Source organism: Zootoca vivipara, chromosome 6 (assembly GCF_965207765.1).
Source record: "Zootoca vivipara chromosome 6, rZooViv2.hap1.1, whole genome shotgun sequence".
Lineage (NCBI taxonomy): Eukaryota > Metazoa > Chordata > Lepidosauria > Squamata > Lacertidae > Zootoca > Zootoca vivipara.
In genome coordinates, this window is record NC_142589.1 from 78984402 (window position 1) to 78990401 (window position 6000).

Sequence of the window (6000 nt, forward strand, 5' to 3'; positions counted from 1 at the left end):
CTGGCAGACTCCCCAGGATGGGGGAGGACTGTCTGGAAGACCTGCAGATTGTGCAAGATTGCTAGCTTGCATTGTGCAAGCGGTAGGACACTGGGTCACAGAGCATAGTACGGCTGGCACTCTCCGAAGTCCCTCCCATAGCCGGGAATATCTGTTTTGATAAAATAATTAGATTTGGACAATAAGCAGACATAGTCTGGACCGAAGAAGACTGAGGAAAAACCTGCAGAATTGTACAGTCCCTGATTCTTGTCATGATGTTTGGATTATGGAGGAGCGGTATTTGCTTTCTTCATGTCAATACTTATAATTGGTTTTCTACGCCAAACCTCATTAAGAAACCTAATTTATTTTGAGTACAGATGGACTTCTATTTATAATTAAATACTCAACTATGCAACTTTGTTTGGTTTGAAAGAAAAGAAGAATTAAGATGGTGCCTGTGATGCAGCAAAAATAGAAAAATGAAAGTTTCTCCCTGTTTTGAGGGAAGTGGGAGATGCTTGTTGGCTGACTTTGCAGTGATTTGAGACAATAATTTGAGATAAAATAGAGAGCATTTGTTTGCAAAACTTTCATTAAGTGCAAGAGAAAAAGCTAAATGGGTGTCTAGCAGCCCCCCTCCTAGGGCCTGGGAGGGGGGATTGTGTGGTCTCCGAAAGCCGATCAATCATCAAATGATTTATATCTGTGGAATGCAAACACATGCCTAACATCAAAGACAGATTTGGACAACAGCCCGGATGGGAATAACTTAATAATATGGGAGTTGCTGCGTCATTAAACTTCAAAAGAAGATTTGGATAACAGCCCGGATTGGAGATTGGAAGGAGAAGCTGCTCTGCTAAACAAGCTGGGGGAAAAGACATTTTAAAATAAAGCTGTGCTCGATGGATGTAAGGATATATGATTTTGGACATGATTGAGAATTGCAGAGCCAGGAACGGAGAACTTTAAAGTGATAAGATCGGAATGTGGAAAACAGGAAAACAAGAAGAGCAGGAATGAGATATCGGAAATATGCTTCAGAGGTCCAGACCATGGGGAGTAAAAAAAAAATTTATAACCATTTGGATTACAATTTGGCTCTTTTTTTAGTTTATTGTTTTTAATTGGAATATTGTATTTGGAATATGTATTTGGAATATTGTATTTGGAATATGTATTTGGAATATAATTGGCTGTTTGCATTGGAAAACTAATAAAAATGATTTTAAAAAGAAAGAAGAAGGAGAGTGCAAAATATGGTCTGAAGCTCAACATAAAAAAAAAAAACTAAGATCATGGTCACTGGTCCCATCACCTCCTGGCAAATAGAAGGGGAAGAAATGGAGGCAGTGAGAGATTTTACTTTCTTGGGCTCCTTGATCACTGCAGATGGTGACAGCAGTCACGAAATTAAAAGACGCCTGCTTCTTGGGAGAAAAGCAATGACAAACCTAGACAGCATCTTAAAAAGCAGAGACATCACCTTGCCGACAAAGGTCCGTATAGTTAAAGCTATGGTTTTCCCAGTAGTGATGTATGGAAGTGAGAGCTGGACCATAAAGAAGGCTGATCGCCGAAGAATTGATGCTTTTGAATTTCTTGGGCTCCATGATCACTGCGGATGGTGACATAAATAATAAATAAATAAATACTTTATTGTCACTGTACCACTTGTTTACAGTGAGATTGAACGAGCCCCCCCCCCAATCTCTCAGTCCCTGTTACACTCTGGGTGCTGTTGTACAACCACCAACTCCGAACGTCAGCTGCAATGTTGCTGTCTTCCAGCAGGAGATTAAAAAGGTGCTGGCCAGGGTGTGAGTCATCCCTCAGAATGTTCCTCGCTCTTCTGAGGCAACGGTCTCCTGCGATAACATCTAGCAGACAGTAGTCACAAAATTAAAAGATGCCTGGTTCTTGGGGGGGGGGAAGCAATGACAAACCTAGACAGCATCTTAAAAAGCAGAGACATCACCTTGCCAACTAAGGTCCGTATAGTTAAAGCTATGGTTTTTCCAGTAGTGATGTATGGAAGTGAGAGCTGGACCATAAAGAAGGCCGATCGCCGAAGAATTGATACTTTTGAATTATGGTGCTGGAGGAGACTCTTGAGAGTCCCATGGACTGCAAGAAGATCAAACCTATCTATGGAGGGCACAAGAAGAAGGGGACCACAGAGGACGAGATGGTTGGACAGTGTTCTTGAAGCTATGAACATGAGTCTGACCAAGCTGCGTGCTCTGGTTCATGGGGTCACGAAGAATCAGACACAACTAAACGACTAAACAACAACAACAACAAAGCTGCAGTCACAAGGATTCTTTGGGGGCAGTCATGTGCTTTAAGTGCATGGTGTGTTTGCAGCCAGAGGCTTAGAGGAAGTGGGATGGAGTGCAGTGATGCTGCACATGCTTCCTTTGAAGTAGGCCTCATTAATGTGGGATGGAACACTGGGGCAGACAAGTCACAACAGTTCCTAGAGTGTCCACTAACAGGAACTCACCTGGAGGGACACCTGACTACAGGTCAGTTCCTGTTCCCTCAGACATGCAAATGAGTTGGATTAGACAAAAGCCCTAGCCTGCAATCACTCTCTCTCTTAGCTACTTCCTCCTTCGATGGGAACACATCTCAAGAGAATCTCTAGTTAGCATGGTTCTCACTCTAGGCCTGCAGCCAAGAGTGAGACCAAATGGAGTCTTACTTTACTAAGTAGTCTCTAGATGTATATATACTTGTAACTTTTCTAAGCAAGCCTGCCTTTCTGAGATTATGCTGTAACTCAGGATGAAACTGTAAGTAAACTCTATCTTATTTTATAAACACTGTGTTGTGTATTTCTTTTAAGAGGGACAAAGGGGACCTTTGCCAGGAAGTGTAATATTGAACTATAAAGTGTAATATTGTTATAGAGATTCTAGCGAATCTAACGCACATGCTTTGCTGCGCACAAAAGGGGAATGTCACTCTGCTAATATTGGAAGCTTGCTAACACAAGCTTGGATAGGATCTATCTAATAATATATCCTAATCCACATCCCTAACATTCCCATAAAGGGTTATTACGGCCCAGGACTGCGTATTTTTGTGTATTTTTGAAGGATTGCTTTGGATTGTGATTTTGAACTGAGTAGGATTTTTTCAGTTAGAACTTCCTGGTAAGCACATGGTCTATTGTTCTCCAGTGTGCCTAGGGGATTAGCTACCCCTCCCCTCCCTCAGAGTTTACAGCACTGAGAACTCAGAGGCAGTGAAGATTATTTTGCATTTTGAGATATTTTTAGAGATTTTGATTTTGGAATTTTTGGCAAATTTTTGAATTTTGAGAAATTTTTAGAATTTTGAGATTCCAAGATGGCTTTTGCAGATTTTGATAGTGGAGTTAACCTAGGATTAATGGCTTTAGATGACCACAATTACGTATTTTGGAAACAACGCCTGATAGCATTTTTAGATGCAAGGAATGTTTTGGATGCCATTGAAAAACCTATGCCTACTGGCACAACAGCAGAGGATTTAGCCAAGATAGCAAATTGGAAACGCATGAACAGCGAGGCCAGATACATAATTTTGAGTGGACTTCGCAACAGGCATCTAACATCAGTTAATAGCAAAGATGATGCAGCTAAAATCTTAAAAGATATTGAGCGCAGGTATGGAGCATCTACTAAGAACTCCTACAGGAATTTGATGAGCAAATTAACTGCGCTGAGGATGAATTCAAGAGAAGAATTCACTGACCATATCAGCAAATTTAGTGAAATTGTTCAGAGGATTGATCTTACTCCTAAAGCCCTTGATGAAGAAACAAAGGTTTCATTTTTGATAGCATCTCTAGGACCAAGCTTCAGTTCATTCAAGAGTTGCATGGATCACAAAAAGGACCTGACTTTTGAAGAACTGATTGATCATTTGAGAGAGGAATGCAGAGATTACCTTGATTCTTCAGAAAGGAATACAGGGAGAAAGGACACTAATTATGCTTCCAAGCATTTCCAAAGGTCCAGACAAACGCCAAAGGAAATAATTTGCTTTAACTGCAATTTAAAAGGGCACATGGCGAAGGAATGCCGGGCACCTAGGAATAAATCCCGCCCCTTTCCACCAAAAGGCGAAAAGAAGGGGGGTCGTGGGCGTGCAATGATATTGCAAGAAAGAAATGTAGCTTTCCAGAGCTGTGAAGGAAAGCGCAATAAGTGGCTTCTGGACAGTGCAGCAAGCAGCCACTTCTGTTATAAAAGGGAATATTTCAATGAAATAGACAATAATAAACAGTCTGAGATTGAAATTGCTGATGGAAATGTTATAAAGTCAATAGGTGCAGGATCTTTGAACTTGAATTTCAAAGTGAACAATGAGTCTTTTGATACTACAGTGAGTAATGTTAAGTATGCACCAAAGCTGAACTGTAATCTAATAAGTGTGTCTAGCTTGGACAAGAAAGGTTTGGAAATTATATTTAAAAATGGACAATGCAATGTGATAAAAGATGGTGAAGTGTTTATTCAAGCCAAACTAATCAATGATGTGTATGAGATTGATATTTCAGAGAATGAGTCTGCAAGGGTTGCACAACCCAGCAGAAAGGATCAACCAGATCTGGAACTCTGGCACAAAAGGCTTGGACACAGGGACACCAACGTTATCCTGAAAATGCAGAAGGAAAATCTGGTAAAAGGTCTACAGGTAAAGAATTGCAGTACACCAATGCCAAACTGTACAACTTGCATAACGGAATATGTTGCGGCTACAGAAGCGTGCAGAGAGATTTCCTGGCTGGACCAACTCCTAACAGACTTTGGCGTGGAGAGAAAGGAACCTATAAGCCTGCTGGAGGACAACCAAAGCTGTCTAAAGCTGGCGCAGAATGAGAAGTTCCTAGCACGCTCAAAACACATTGGGGTCAGGTACCACTACGTTCGCCAGATGATACAAGATGGACTTGTCGAACTGTCGTACTGCTGCACATCGGAGATGACAGCAGACATCCTAACAAAACCCCTGCCAAGACAGAGTTTCCAGAACCTGCGTGTCAAGCTGGGACTCTTGGGTGGTTGAATAAAGTTGCTTATGTTTTTGTTTTGTATGTAATGAATGTTGTGAATTGCCTGAGAAGGGGTTTGTGGGATGGAACACTGGGGCAGACAAGTCACAACAGTTCCTAGAGTGTCCACTAACAGGAACTCACCTGGAGGGACACCTGACTACAGGTCAGTTCCTGTTCCCTCAGACATGCAAATGAGTTGGATTAGACAAAAGCCCTAGCCTGCAATCACTCTCTCTCTTAGCTACTTCCTCCTTCGATGGGAACACATCTCAAGAGAATCTCTAGTTAGCATGGTTCTCACTCTAGGCCTGCAGCCAAGAGTGAGACCAAATGGAGTCTTACTTTACTAAGTAGTCTCTAGATGTATATATACTTGTAACTTTTCTAAGCAAGCCTGCCTTTCTGAGATTATGCTGTAACTCAGGATGAAACTGTAAGTAAACTCTATCTTATTTTATAAACACTGTGTTGTGTATTTCTTTTAAGAGGGACAAAGGGGACCTTTGCCAGGAAGTGTAATATTGAACTATAAAGTGTAATATTGTTATAGAGATTCTAGCGAATCTAACGCACATGCTTTGCTGCGCACAAAAGGGGAATGTCACTCTGCTAATATTGGAAGCTTGCTAACACAAGCTTGGATAGGATCTATCTAATAATATATCCTAATCCACATCCCTAACATTCCCATAAAGGGTTATTACGGCCCAGGACTGCGTATTTTTGTGTATTTTTGAAGGATTGCTTTGGATTGTGATTTTGAACTGAGTAGGATTTTTTCAGTTAGAACTTCCTGGTAAGCACATGGTCTATTGTTCTCCAGTGTGCCTAGGGGATTAGCTACCCCTCCCCTCCCTCAGAGTTTACAGCACTGAGAACTCAGAGGCAGTGAAGATTATTTTGCATTTTGAGATATTTTTAGAGATTTTGATTTTGGAATTTTTGGCAAATTTTTGAATTTTGAG